General features: G+C 37.6%; 1 long non-coding RNA gene across 2 annotated transcripts in view; it reads right to left on the bottom strand.

The window, feature by feature from the left end:
• The window catches only part of LOC103004685 (uncharacterized), a 251,582-nt gene that overhangs the window by 98,584 nt on the left and 136,947 nt on the right, over positions 1-16,051 (bottom strand). Inside the window, exon 4 of one of the 2 annotated variants that reach the window (XR_452440.3) lies at positions 6,142-6,213. The exons of the other annotated variant lie outside the window; for it this stretch is intronic. This is a non-coding gene — a long non-coding RNA (uncharacterized LOC103004685). Of the gene's footprint in view, positions 1-6,141; positions 6,214-16,051 lie in introns of those variants that run through there. 2 annotated transcript variants of the gene reach the window in all.

Below are 16,051 nucleotides of genomic sequence, written 5' to 3'. Positions count from 1 at the left end.
GAATTTGGGAAAGTCAGAGCAGCTGCACTGACACATATTTCACAGACTTTCTCTCTTAATTTATTCCATTCATGGAGAATTCCTCTTGGCAAGGTGTTATGGCCTTTGTGTCAGCCATATCACTATTTTCCTAAAATAGTTAAAGGGCTGAAATGTCTCAGAGGCAGAAAAATTACCTAAAAAAGGATTCCACTGGGAGGAACCTTGCCAGAGGGAGCTAATCATATTGAATCGCAGGTGAGGAAGCAACATGACATAGGTGTTTGACCCATTAGCTCAACGATTTATGCTTGCTGTTATTAAAGGGAGAGGCCTTAAAATGGATCATTAATGAATAAGTGTTTTAAATATTTAGAGAAGGCGAAAATTGTGGATTCACAGAATCCCAAGATTACAGAGGTCTTCAAGGTTATCTATTCTAACCCGATGGTCAGCTGTTGCTTGAATTCCATTTACAATTGTCCTGACAAGTGATCATTAGCCTCTGCTTGGACATCTCCCATAGCAGAGAACTCATCACCTCCTGCAAGCCGCTCTCTCCTTAGGCCACCTGTTATAACTACAAAGTTCATCCTTATTAAGATCCTGAAATCCATCAGCCTAAATAAGCAAACAAACAAATAAATAGATGTTTTTCAAACAAATAAATAAATAGATGTTTTTCAAGCATTGACGAGTGATATGGAGTGTCGAAAACATTATATCAAAAAAACAAACAACCTGATTAAAAAATGGGCAGAAGACTTGATTCGACATTTTCCAAGAGATAAACAGATGGCAAACAGGTACATGAAAAGATACTCAATATTGCTAATCACCAGAGAAGTGCAAATCAAAACCACAATGAGATCACCTCATACCTGTCAGAATGGCTATCATCAAAAAGTCTACATATAACAAATGTTGGAGAGGATGTGGAGAAAAGGGAACCCTCCTACACTGTTGGTTGGAATGCAAATTGGTGCAGCCACTATGGAAAACAGTATGGAGAGTCCTCAAAAAACTAAAACTAGAACTACCATATGATCCAGCAATTCCACTGCTGGGTATATATTCAAAGAACACGAAAACACTAATTTGAAAAGATACATGCACCCCAATGTTCACAGCAGCACTGTTCACAAATAGCCAATATATGGAAGCAACCTAAGTGTCCATTAACACATAAATGGATAAAGAAGATGTGGTATATATGCACAATGGAATATTATTCAGCCATAAAAAGAATGAAATTCTGCCATTTACAACAACATGAATGGAACTTGAGGGTATTACGTTTAGTGAAATAAGTCAGACAGAGAAAAACAAATACTGTATGTTTTCACTTATACATGGAATCTACAAAATAAAACAAATGAATGAATATAACACAACAGAAATAGACTCACAGATATACAGAACAAACTAGTGGTTACCAGTGGGGAGAGGGAAGCAGGGAGGAGCAAGATAGGGGTAGGGAATTAAGGGTTACAAACTACTATGAATAAAATAAATAAGCTACAAGGATATACTGTACGGCACAGGGAATATAGCCAATATTTTCTTATAACTTTAAATGGCTTATAATCTATAAAAATAATGAATCACTATGTTGTACACCCAAAAGTAATATAATATTGTAAATCAACTATACTTCAATTTTTAAAATTTATCTTTACAGCTAACTCCAGAGCCTTTTGTAGGGAGGGAGCTAACTTTGTTTAGAAAAATACTTTGATGAGCCATTCTGGATGACAAAGATGAGGTCCTGAGGGAAAGATGAGGCTCCTGAGAGCTTATAATGTAAGGAAAAAGCAAAACCAAACTGTTGTGCCTTAGAAATGAATGGAATGTTGAGGTGGGGTGAGTAGTGAAAGGTTGGAAATGGGATTGAAGAAGGGAGCGATGGAGCTGAACAACACAGCCAGATGCTGGCTCCTGTGGGCAAGGCGGCCAGTTGGAAATTACCTGTGCCTGGAAGTCTTTTAAGAACAGTACTCCATCTTAAGTTCATTTCATTTCTATAATACAAGAGATAGATTGGCATAACACTTTTACAAAGTAATTTGGCAAATATATATCCAATTTGTTTTAGCCTGATAATCCCAATTCTTGATATCTACCCTGAAAAATTAAATCAAATGTGGAAATGCCAAAAATTGGAAACAACCTAGATCCTAAGACAGAGATTGCTAAATAAACTATGGTACAGCCCCTTGATGGAGTACTTTGCAACTATTATATGATTATAAGATACATATATAAGATATATATATATATATCTCATATGATTATAAGATACATACAAGAAAATATATGACAAATGTTTTATGAAAAAAATAAGAAAAGTTATAACTCAGTCTTACCCTACTAAGTAAACAAATCAAATGACAAAGAAGTTCTATGCATAGAAAATATTTTAAAAGAAATACACCAGGGGAATTCCCTGGCAGTCCAATGGTTAGGACTCCGAGCTTTTACTGCTGAGGGCTTGGGTTCGATCCCTGGTTGGGGAGCAAAGATCCTGCAGGCCATGCAGCATGGACAAAAAAAAGAAAAAGAAATATACCAAAAATCTTAACAATAGTCATCTCTAAATGTAATTTTCTCCATTTTTCTAAGTTTTTGAAATTTTGCATAGCAAACATGTTTAACACTTAGATTGGGAAAATCTTTAAATAATCTATATTTTAAAATCAATTTTAAACCTCATTTAAAATTTCTTTATTGCTGTGGTTCTTCAGCAACTAGATGAGGGAAACAGCTTCATGGTTACAGAAAAGTGGCCACCTGTCCTTTCTTCTAGACCCAACTCTGACCTTGGTGAATTCAGGTCACCTTCCTGAGTGCCATCTGTGGGACAGGAATAAAGACACCTCCCTGACTCTTTCACAGGATTGTTGGGGGATACAATGCACTGGAGAATATGAAAGCCCTCCGAATTCTACCTCCATATAAAACCATAAAGAACTGTTACTGTTAGATTAGAATCTAGGGGTAGTCAATTCATTCTTCCACTTCCAATCCATTCTTCATTCGCAAATGGTCACTTAATAAAATCCAAGAAAATATATTGTATATAGGTCACATTTCTACATAGCACATATTGGGATAAAATTCAGTATATTACTTTGGAAACAAAATACACAAAAGATCCTGAAACCAGTGGTAGTATAATTCTCTTTAACAGTGTGTATTCATGTGTGGTATGTGTGTGTATTTGAGTGTGAGTGTGTGTACATGTACAATGAGTGTGGTGTGAGTTGTGTGTGTGAGTGTGGTATGACTGTTGTGTCCACATGTATGATGTGTGTAAGTATGTGTTTGGTTGAGTATGTGTACATTCAGGAGACCTTGGGAGCCAGAGAAGAATTTAGTATTGCTATTGCCTTATAAAGAGTTCTATTTTGTTTTGTTTTGTTTTGTTTTACCTGATTACCCATGATGAGTCTGGATATTAAACAAACTTTCGGGACAAAAATTACAGATCCAAGTTCTGGGAATGTGAGCCTATCACATAGTGAAGTGCCTCTCAATTCTTACAGCTGTATCCTTTCCCACTCTGGCCTGTACCATTCAAATGAGATAAAGTTCCCAGCCTGGCCCATCTACCTGTAATTATCCGGGCCATGTCAGAGGCTGGACATTAGGGAGCCAAGAGAACATTTTCAAGTTATTTAGCCTCTCCTGACCCAAGTTCCAAGGCTAGTGGACTAAATGATCTCTAGTGCCCTTTCTTGATCTAACATTCTATGATTCTGTCACATGATGATAACAACAACAAATATAATGACAATTACACCTGAAATTTGTATAGTGGGCCAGTTCTCAATGCCTCTTTACTCACATTATCTCCTTGACCCACACAACATGTAAATAAACCAAGTATTATCATCTCCATTCTACAGATCCATTTTGGAGGTTACATGATTTGTTTTTCCAGGATAGCAGGACTCAGACTCATATCTTCTGACTTTGACTTCTAAGTTCTTCCCTCCACAGAATAAGGTATAGCAAAACTCTTTTGCTGTTTATTCAGAGGAAACAAGGCATTTGTGCAATTACAGTAGTTCCAAAATTCAAATATAATTAATGCAACTTTTTCAGACTAGATTCAGATCTTTGGGGGTATAACAAAACACTTCAATTCTTGTGAAGCAAGCCATGTCTCCTGCCCAGAAGAGAAGTTGGAAGGATTTCAAGGAGACTCGAATTTAGCACATATACCCTAATAGCTTATCCAAATACAGAGCATCATGGGTCTCATCCTTTCTACAGCTGCACAAGTCCTTGACATTCTCTTCAATTATGTGTTAGTAGTGTTCCATCGTTGCTATATAAGAAATTATCACAAACTTAGTGGCTTAAAGCTACACAAACTTATTCTCTCACAGTTCTATAGGTCAGAAATCTGACATGGGTCTCACTGGACTGCAGTTAGGTGTTGGGAGGGTTGGTTCCTTCTAGAGTCTCTAGGGAAGAATCTGTTTCCTTGCCTTTTCTAGCTTCTAGAGGCTGCTTGCATTCCTTGGCTTGTGGCCCCCTTTCTTCATCTTCAAATCCAGCAACATAGCATGTTGCTGACCCTGCTTATGCTGTCACGTCTTTTTCTCTGACCACAAAAGGAAAAGGTTCCTTTTAAGGGTTCAAGTGATTAGATTAGACCCACCCAGATGACCCAGGATAACCTCCTCATCTCAAGGTCCTTAATCATATTTGCAAAGTCCTTTTTGCCATGAAAGGTAACATAGTCACAGGTTCCAAAGATGAGGATATCTTTGTAAGGTCATTATTCAGCCTACCACAATGATTATTTTTCATTGGTTTTATTAAAAATAATAGCTAAAATATATTGATGCTCCTTCTATATGTCAAATACCAATGTAGGAGCTTTATATACTTTACAACAAATTTGTATAAAAATACCACAAGGTTGGTACCACTATCACAGTTTTATAGACAGTGAAATTGAGACTCCTGGGCTAAATAACCCTACAAGGTCACCTAGCTAGTCAGAGGCAGAGCAGACCTCTAAACCACTGTAAAACAACTGGGTGCAGCAGAAATAGCCACTTTTCAATGAAATCACTAATTCCCAGGCATAAAGCTGTCATGTAGCTAAGCTCAGCTGGAAGCCTACAAATATCTCTGCATGGGGGACACCCTCCCTATCCACAGACCCCAGTTTGCAGCCTGAGATTCCTCTGCTGCAGCATGTTCCATCCAGAGCAAAAGGGAAATCTAGAGATTAAGATGGCAAAAGCTTCCTAAGACAAAAATTCTTCTAAAACCTCTGCAGACTCTTGAGATTTCTGGTAACACATGGCAAGTGTGACAGGTTTCCTGAGCGTCTGCTAGTACTTGGCATCGTCACACTCCACAGTCAATTTCAAAATTGTCATTTTTGGCCCACTAAGGCTTTAAATAGCACCTCCTAACAGCCAGAACAGCTTTTGCAGCTTTCACTTTCTATTAAGAGTATGTCAGGGCTCACAAGCTATAGAAAATAAATGTCACAAAGTAAATGCTTTTATACATTTGGTTTGTTTAAATTGCTTTGAAGACATTGAGAATGAAGACACATGGTTCAAAATGAAGTCTTTCAGAAATAATGATGTCATATCTCAAAGCACCCAAAGTAGCTACTGCTACCCAAAACAAGATGCTGGGATAGCAATGCACATGTCACATTAATGTCAGGGCCAAAATGGGAGAGAATAAAAGAAAATAAAATTTCAAAACACTAACATTTATTGAGCACCTTCTGTTTGCCAGGAGTTTTAGAGAACTAATCTCATTTAATCCATAAAATAGTTTTAAGTAACCCAATTTTACTGGTGAAGACACAGAGCCTTAGAGAGGTTTAGTAAAGGTCCAAGGTCACCCTGCTCAACAGCAGTGAGACAGGGGCTATCTGCCCAAGAAAAGAATCCACTTCACTATATACCCAACCAAAGAGACCAGGCTCGAGGGTATAAGGCGAGAGGCAGCCCTGGCTCCTTGGAAGGCAGCCTGACTAGGAAAATAATATTTATGTGCTTATAGGCTGTGTGGGAGACCAGAAGCATTAAAGCTGTAGATAAAGACAGGTAAGTGCAACTGATTTAGTTCCAGCCATACAATCTCAACTCACCTAACAGAAATGGTGATAGTAACATCTTGCGATTACGTGGCACCCTTCTCAGGGAAGCTCAGAGCTCTTTACTGTCACATTCACATTCTTCTTCCCATCAGCTGTAGAATGGAGGAGACAGCACAATCACCTTTCTTTTACAGTAGAGGGAGAAGTTAATGCATTTGCCTAAGGTCATTCAGGGACACAGAGGCTTGGAGAGACCATAGCCCTGGAACTCTTGCCCAGACTGCTTACCCACTACTGGATCTGCAAAAACAAATTCAACACCCTGGGCTCAAAGACCCATGGGTGAAACATCCATTTAGTCAGCCTAGCCACGCTCTGTAAAATCACTGTCAAAATGGCCCATACTACTTAAAACATGTGACAGGAAGGGCCTCTGTATCCTTCATCCCTCCAGATATTCACTTCTGGTGGAGAGGGGATCTTTTTTTGGCTAAACAGCAGATTTGCATTACTGAAAAAAAATCAGTCTTGACCAGAGAAGGGTTTGTTTGTCAAAATTATGGTCTACCCCAAAGAACCTCAAATTCCTGAGCCAGGAAGAGCCTCAATCTTTTTCCAGGATGGAATTTAGAATTAGAGTTTCTGACCTTGACTACAAGGAGCACCAACTGAAGAAAGTATGACCCCAGGGGAGGACTTGGAGAAAGAAAAGGAAAAGGGAGAAAGACCCTGCTGAGAAGGGACCCTCGAGTGCAGCATCCACTGTACGGACCATCCCCCAGGTGACCCACACAGATGGTAAAGTGCTGTTTAGCACGAGCTCTGTACACCCTTGGTGTTTGCAATTGGCTGCTGGTGTGAGAGTGGTTTTTTTGAGGACTGTGCTTATATGTTCTTCCAGATATCTCAGGGCTTAAGAGCAAATATACACAAGATTCAGAATGTGTCTCCCAAAGCACAATTAAAGCAAAAAGAAGTCTATTGGTCTTAAGCAAAAGTATGCATCTTATTCCAATTACCAGAGTTAACCAAATGTTCTATTGCACCTACACAAAAGCCTTCACAATTAAAGATACTCCTCAAGGCACAAGGCTTAGCGTACAAGATTTGCAACGTCAACATCCTCAGCTTCAATCTTGAGCCAACCATTGAGACACTCGCAACTCCTAGGGAAGTAGTTGAGTGATACTGTCCCCTCCCTGAGGCAGACACTTTACTAATATGAAATTTTGAAAGCTAATACCAGATTTTCAGAAATGCTACAGTCTCAAATGTGAATTGAATGAAAATACTGTGTAATTTGGTTTTGCATATTGCTCTGAGATTTGAAGCACAAGATCGGGGCTTTTGGATTAATAAAATGTGTTTTGCCTACCCCTCACTTTCCCAGTGTCTGATGAATAAAATCCAAAGGAAAATAGAAAAGAAAGGGAAAAGAGAAGCAAACTAAATTAGAGGAAATCAGGAGAGAAGATTCAAGAAAATTCTACTACAAAGACAACAGACAAAGACAAAATAAAGGAAGGATAAGAACATAATCTAGCTGAGAAGAAAGTGACCAGAACCTAAGGAAAAAGTCATAAACAGCCTCCCCACCCCAGCTCAGAACTGCAGGGGTTGGAAGCAAGAACTGGCCAGGGAGTAGTAACTGTGAGGCAAATTCACAGTCTCCTAGGCAATCTCAACTGTAACTATAAATACATTTATCATTAATAAAACATTAGAAAATCAAATCTGTCAGGATATTAAAAGAATAATACACCATGACAAAGTAGGATTTATTCCAGGAATTAATGCAATTATGGCCAATATTAGGAAATCTATATTTCATAATATTAATAGGTCAAAGGAGAAAAGCCATCTGAGTATCTCAATAGATGTTTCTTACAAAGCAAGTGATAATCTTTTAAATCTATGACCTAGAAATAGAAGGGTATTCTTTCATGTGATATGGAATATTTGTAGTCAGATTAATTGGCAATGTAATACTTAAAAGAAAAACACTATGGACATTTGTATTAATATAAAAAGTGAGACAAAAATGCTCACCATCGCAACTAGTATTTGAACATCCTTCTGGTAGTCCTAAGCAATTGAATAAGACCACTAGCATTAAAAAGAAGTAAAATATTAGGAAAGAGGAGGAAATATTATCCTTATTTGCACATAACAATATATCTACCTGAAAAAAAATCCAAGACAATCAATTGAAATAAATATCGGAATTAAAAGGAGAGTTCAGTAATACAGCTATTTTAAAAACAAATATATATATTGAAAGATAAATTTTGTATATGCCAGTTATATCCATTTTCTCCCCAGCTAGAACCCAATCATGTTGAGAAAACCTAAAGGAAAATGAAGGTAAAAGAAAACTAGACACATAAACATTTCAGGAAACATAAAGATACCAAAAGAGCACCAGTTATCTATCTTATGACTCCCCACTACAATGGCAGAGTTCAGAAAAATTGAGAAACATTTCAAGGATCAATACAAATGGTCACATACAAGTAAGAACAAGCAGCATCCCCTTCCCCTTTGTCAGAGTATTCTAAATTTTCATAACAGATTGAGTCTTTACCATAGTGACCCACATCTATGCATCAACCTGCTTTATAAGAGCACACTTCTATCTAAACATCAAAGTCATAGACACTGTGCCTACATCATGCTCCAGACCCCTAGTCACAAGCAGGTAACCTCACTACCAGACCTTCACAGGTTCCTATGTTAGGCTCCTCTAATCTATATAGCAATGGTTGTCTTCCTCTCTTCCTAAAAGTCTGGGTTTATTCCTTCATTTACTTTTCAAACCCTGATCTCTCATCAATTCAATCCATTAACAAGGAGACCTTTGTCTTATTATTTTTACTTGGGCACTGAAATACTCCTACCCACTCAGGGTCTGCTCTATGCATTTATTCATTCATACATTCATTCATCCAACAAATGTCTAGGAGTCCCAACTACGGGCTAAGCACTGCTGCTGGTGACATAATAATGAATAAGCTGGATACAGTAGGGGCCCTCTCAGCAGTTATAACCTAGTAGAACATTCAAACAAGTTGAGAAGCAATCACAATACAGTCAATAAATGTGTGCTAGGGGAAGTAGACAGTGCTAACAGAATAGAAAGTAGGGACATCTAACCCAGGGTGAGGAGCAGGGTGCAGAGAGACCTGAAGGATGAGTAAGAGTTGAAAGGCAAAGTATAGGGTGGGATGGGGAGACGAAACAGCATGGCTCGTTTTATTTGTTTCTGGCATAAAAGACAGCCACACCTTCAACTAACATTCTCAGACCCCATAGGTGAGCTTCTAAGAGTTGTAACCATTTTAGCTGGTACAGATACTATATTACACAAGGTGTTTTATAGCTCCTTGGAGATCTCTGACAGCACTCTAAATAATTCTTGGAACTAACAGAAGTTTCAAGTAAATATGATGAATTCTGGGCAGAGTGTTTTTAAGAGCCTCTTTATCCTCTGGGACTGAAACCCCTTTCAAGGACTGCTCAAGCAATTCTACTTGTTAGATGACAACCCCCATGGTTACCAAGGATGAAGACTCTTTTGGTCTTCAGTAAATGTTTGAACTCTGCTGAGTCTGACAGCAAAATCCCAAGGACAAAGATGAATTTTATGATGTAGGCTTTTCCCATCAAGGCTCATGATTAACTAAGTTTTTTTTAGGCTCAAATCAGGTTCTGCTACCATGGTCAGCATTTGAAGTATGTAGCATAGAAAAGAACAGCTTTATAGATTTGGAAAATCTTACTCTTTTGTCCAGTACAGTCTGAATGTTACAAAGCAAAAATTTCTGCTAATCTCCTAAGAACCACCACTGCTTATCCAACTCTAGCTGTTCCTCAGCTACTACAAACACCACTTTATTAAGATGTTGCTACTGGCCCCTTCAAACATTATTTAAATTTTAAATAGGAAAGACATGTTTATTACTGGAAAGTAGTTACTATGACACCTTCCAAATCTTAAATATTTACATGTATTCTGTTAGATCCTGAAAGGGAAGAAACTGCAATATACACTCATATAAATTATAGTAAAATTGGTTTGAAAACTAATTTTTTATTAAACAATATATTTGTTGCTTAAAGTGTGACCTAATTATTGATCTCTAGAAATAAGCAACTTTTTTTTTTATACAGCAGGTTCTTATTAGTCATCAATTTTATACACATCAGTGTATACATGTCAATCCCAATCGCCCAATTCATCACACCACCACATCCACACCCCCATGGCTTTCCCCTCTTGGTGTCCATACGTTTGTTCTCTACATCTCTGTCTCAATTTCTGCCCTGAAAACCGGTTCATCTGTACCACTTCTCTAGGTTCCACATATATGCGTTAATATACAATATGTGTTTTTCTCTTTCTGACTTACTTCACTCTGTATGACAGTCTCTAGATCCATCCACGTCTCAACAAATGACCCAATTTCGTTCCCTTTTATGGCTGAGTAATATTCCACTGTATATATGTACCACATCTTCTTTATCTATTCGTCTGTCAAAGGGCATTTAGGTTGCTTCCATGACCTGGCTATTGTAAATACTGCTGCAATGAACATTGGGGGGCATGTGTCTTTTTGAATGATGGTTTTCTCTGGGTATATGCCCAATAGTGGGATTGCTGGATCATAAGGTAATTCTATGTTTAGTTCTTTAGGGAACCTCCATACTGTTTTCCATAGTGGCTGTATCAATTTACATTCCCACCGACAGTGCAAGAGGGTTCCCTTTTCTCCACACCCTCTCCAGCATTTGTTGTTTGTAGATTTTCTGATGTTGCCCATTCTAACTGGTAGGAGGTGATACCTCATTGTAGTTTTGATTTGCATTTCTCTAATAATTAGTAATGCTGAGCAGCTTTTCATGTGATCCTTGGCCATCTGTATGCCTTCTTTGGAGAAATGTCTATATAGGTCTTCTGCCCATTTTTGGATTGGGTTGTTTGTTTTTTTAATATTGAGCTGTATGAGTTGTTTATATATTTTGTACATTAATCCTTTATCCATTGATTCATTTGCGAATATTTCCTCCCATTCTGAGGGCTGTCCTTTCGTCTTGTTTATGGTTTCCTTTGCTGTGCAAAAGCTTTGAAGTTTCATTAGGTCCCATTTGTTTATTTTTGTTTTTATTTCCATTACTCTAGGAGGTGGATCAAAAAAGATCTTGCTGTGATTGATGTCAAAGAGTGTTCTTCCAATGGTTTCCTCTAAGAGTTTTATAGTGTACGGTCTTAAATTTAGGTCTCTAATCCATTTAGAGTTTATTTTTGTGTATGGTGTTAGGGAGTGTTCTAATTTCATTCTTTTACATGTAGCTGTCCAGCTTTCCCAGCATCACTTACTGAAGAGACTATCTTTTCTCCATTGTATATCCTTGCCTCCTTCATCATAGATTAGTTGACCATAGGTGTGTGCGTTTATCTCTGGGCTTTCTATCTTGTTCCATTGATCTATGTTTCTGTTTTTGTGCCAGTACCATATTGTCTTGATTACTGTAGCTTTGTAGTATAGTCTGAAGTCAGGGAGTCTGATTCCTCCAGCTCCGTTTTTTTCCCTCAAGACTGCTTTGGCTATTCAGGGTCTTTTGGGTCTCCATACAAATTTTAAGATTTTTTGTTCTAGTTCCATAAAAAACGCCATTGGTAATTTGATAGGGATTGCATTGAATCTGTAGATTGCTGTGGATAGTATAGTCATTTTCACAATATTGATCTTCCAATCCAAGAACATGGTATATCTCTCCATCTGTTGGTATCATCTTTAATTTCTTTCATCAGTGTCTTATAGTTTTCTGCATACAGGTCTTTTGTCTCCCTAGGTAGGTTTATTCCTAGGTATTTTATTCTTTTTGTCACAATGGTAAATGGGAGTGTTTCCTTAATTTCTCTTTCAGATTTTTTATCATGAGTGTATAGGAATGCAAGAGACTTCTGTGCATACTGTGATACTGTCGATTTCCTCTTTTATAGCTGTTAGCAGTTGCCTTATGTATTGAGGTGCTTCTATGTTGGGTGCATATATATTTATAATTGTTATATCTTCTTCTTGGGTTGATCCCTTGATCATTATGTAGTGTCCTTCCTTGTCTCTTGTAACATTCTTTATTTTAAAGTCTATTTTATCTGATATGAGTATTGCTACTCCAGCCTCTTTTGATTTCCATTTACATGGAATATCTTTTTCCATCTCCTCACTTTCACTCTGTATGTGTCCCTAGGTCTGAAGTGGGTCTCTTGTAGACAGTATATAGATGGGTCTTGTTTTTGTATCCATTCAGCAAGCCTGTGTCTTTTGGTTGGAGCATTTAATCCATTCACATTTAAGGTAATTATCGATATGTATGTTCCTATGACCATTTTCTTAATTGTTTTGGGTTTGTTTTTGTAGGTCCTTTTCTTCTCGTGTTTCCTGCTTAGAGAAGTTCCTTTAGCATTTGTTGTAAAGCTGGTTTGGTGGTGCTGAATTCTCTTAGCTTTTGCTTGTCTGTAAAGCTTTTGATTTCTCCATTGAATCTGAATGAGAACCTTGCCAGGTAGAGTAATCTTGGTTGTAGGTTCTTCCCTTTCATCACTTTAAGTACATCATGCCACTCCCTTCTGGCTTGTAGACTTTCTGCTGAGAAATCAGCTGTTAACCTTATGGGAGTTCCCTTGTATGTTATTTGCGTTTTTCCCTCGCTGCTTTCAATAATTTTTGTTTGTCTTTAATTTTTGCCAATTTGATTACTATGTGTCTCTGTGTGTTTCTCCTTGGGTTTATCTTCTATGGGACTCTCTGTGCTTCCCAGACTTGGGTGGGCTATTTCCTTTCCCATGTTAGGGAAGTTTTTGACTATAATCTCTTCAAATATTTTCTCAGGTTCTTTCTCTCTCTCTTCTCCTTCTGGGACCCCTATAATGCAAATGTTGTTGCGTTTAATGTTTTCCCGAGGTCTCTTAGGCTGTCTTCATTTCTTTTCATTCTTTTTTCTTTATTCTGTTCCGCAGCAGTGAATTCCACCATTCTGTCTTCCAGGTCACTTATCCATTCTTCTCCCTCAGTTATTCTACTATTGATTCTTTCTAGTGTAGTTTTCATTTAAGTTATTGTATTGTTCATCTCTGTTTGTTTGTTCTTTAATTCTTCTAGATCTCTGAACATTTCTTGCATCTTCTTTTTTTTTTTTTTAATATTTTAGGTTACAAATACAAATTGACTCTTTTTTTTTTTTTTTAATTTTATTTATTTATTTATTTATTTTTGGCTGTGTTGGGTCTTCGTTTCTGTGCGAGGGCTTTCTCCAGTTGCGGCAAGTGGGGGCCACTCTTCATCGCGGTGCGCGGGCCTCTCACTATCGCGGCCTCTCTTGTTGCGGAGCACAGGCTCCAGACGCGCAGGCTCAGCAATTGTGGCTCACGGGCCCAGTTGCTCTGAGGCATGTGGGATCTTCCCCGACCAGGGCTCGAACCCGTGTCCCCTGCATTGGCAGGCAGATTCTCAACCACTGCGCCACCAAGGAAGCCCCTCTTGCATCTTCTTGATCTTTGCCTCCATTCTTTTTCCGAAGTCCTGGATCATCTTCACTATCATTATTCTGAATTCTTTTTCTGGAAGGTTGCCTATCTCCACTTCATTTAGTTGTTTTTCTGGGGTTTTATCTTGTTCCTTCATCTGGTACATAGCCCTCTGCCTTTACATCTTGTCTATCTTTCTGTGAATGTGGTTTTTGTTCCACAGGCTGCAGGACTGTAGTTCTTCTTGCTTCTGCTGTCTGCCCTCTCTTAATTTTATTTTGTGTCTGCTGGTTGCTGTTGGCTCTGGGTTGATCCCCATGTCTTCAACAAGCTAGCCAGTCTTCTTCGTATGGTGGAAGAAGAGCTCCCAATAGCACGAGAGAATTTTCAAGAGTCAATGTAGGAGAAGACTCCACAAAAGACTGGAACAGACACCTCTGGAGCCTGTAACTGGTAGGAACACACACAAATGATAATGCTGGTGAACTGCGGGAGGCCAAATGTGGACTAACTTTAGTGTTAAACACCCCCGGGGCCCAATCTTAGAAGAGCCACCGCATTTTCACGGGTTTTACGTCCAGGAATTCCAAGCGGTTCTCCGAAATAAGCAACTTTTATAAATTCCATGACAAAGGAAACATCATTACTTTCTTCCTAAAACCAGGAATAAAATGAGGATGTTTGCTCTCACCCCCATCTATTAATATTGTACTAGAGGTTCTAACTAAAGTAAAACTGTCTTCATCCAAAGATAACATGATTGTCTATGTAGGAAATCATAATGCATTGAAAGAAAGGAGAGAGGGAAAGGAGGGATGGAAAGGAGGAGGGAGACAGAGAGGAAGAGGGAGGGAGGGAAGAAGAGGGAGGTACTACTAAGTGAATTTATCAAGATCAATACAAAAACAAACTCTATTTGTATATATATGAAACACTTAGGGATAAATCTGATCAAAGATAGGTAATGAATACTTGGATACTGAAAACTACAAAACACTGTTAACAGAAACGTAAAAAGACATAAGTAAATAGACAGATATGCTGTGCCTATGGATCAGAAGAATCAACATTGTTAAAATGTTAATTCTATCCAAATTGATCCATAGATTTAATGCAATCCAAATCAAAATTCTAGGACTCTTTTGTAATATCAATACTTGACAAGCCAAATCACGTAATTTATATGGAAATGCATATGGCCTAGAATAGCCAAAACAACTTTTTAAAAAGAACAAAGAAGACTAACACTACCTGACTCAGAGACTTATTATAAAGCTACAGTGATCAAGACAGTGTGGTATAGGCATGAAGAGAAACATATAGGTAAAAAAGAACAGAGTCCAGTAATAAATGCACACATATATGGTTAGTAGATTTTTGACAAAGATGCAAATGCAATCCCGAAAAGAATATATGAAAAAAAGGACCTTCCTTCAATCCATAACTAAACTACATACAAAAATTAACTCAAAACAGACATAAATGTAAAACCTAATACTGTAAACTTTGTACAACAAAAGCTTTAAGTTAAGTAAAAATAATTTTGATACAGTGCCAAAAGCATGACCCATACAAGAAAAAACTGATAAATTGAACTTCATCAAAGTTAAGGCTTTGGCTCTTCAAAAGACACTGTAAAGAGAATGAAAAGACAAGCCACAGACTGGGAGAAAATAATTATAAGTCACATATCTAATAAAGGACTTGTTTCTAGAATATATAAAGAACTCAAAACTTAATAATAGGAAAACAATAACAATAAATCAGCAAAAGATTTGAGCAGACACATCTTCATGAAAAGATGTTCAACATCATTAGTCATTTGGGAAATGCAAATTAAAACCACAATGAAAAAAGCACTACATACCTTTCTGAATGACTAAAATTTTAAAAACTGAACATATTTCGTTTTGGAAAAGATGTGGAGGATTTAGAACCTTGAAACACTGGTGGTAGGAAAGTAAATGGTACAACCACTTTGGAAAATATTTTGGCATTTTCTTAAAAAGTTAAACATACACCTACTACATGATCCAGCCATTTCTTTCCTAGATATTTAGCCAAGAAAGTAAAAGTATATGTCCACACAAAGACTTCTGCACAAATGTTGATAGCAACTTTATTTGTAATACCCAGACTGCAAGTAATCCAAATGTCCATCAACAGGTAAATGGATAAACAAATAGTGGTAAATCTATACAATGGAATACTATTCAGCAATTACAAGGAATGAACAATTGATATAGGCCACAACATGGATGAATCCCAAAATATTCATGTTGGTTGAAATAAGCCAGACCAAAAAGAGGGTTCATGTATGATTTCATTTATATAAAATTCTAGAAAATTCACACCAATCTATAGTGACAGAAATCAATGATTGCCTTTAAAAGATGAGATAGGAGAAAAGAATAATAGAGGGACAAGGAAAGTTTTGGGAGTGATGGATATGTTATCTTGAT

The sequence above is a fragment of the Balaenoptera acutorostrata genome, chromosome 6 (genome assembly GCF_949987535.1).
Source record: "Balaenoptera acutorostrata chromosome 6, mBalAcu1.1, whole genome shotgun sequence".
NCBI classification, from domain to species: domain Eukaryota; kingdom Metazoa; phylum Chordata; class Mammalia; order Artiodactyla; family Balaenopteridae; genus Balaenoptera; species Balaenoptera acutorostrata.
This window is presented reverse-complemented; position numbering and strand designations above follow the sequence as displayed.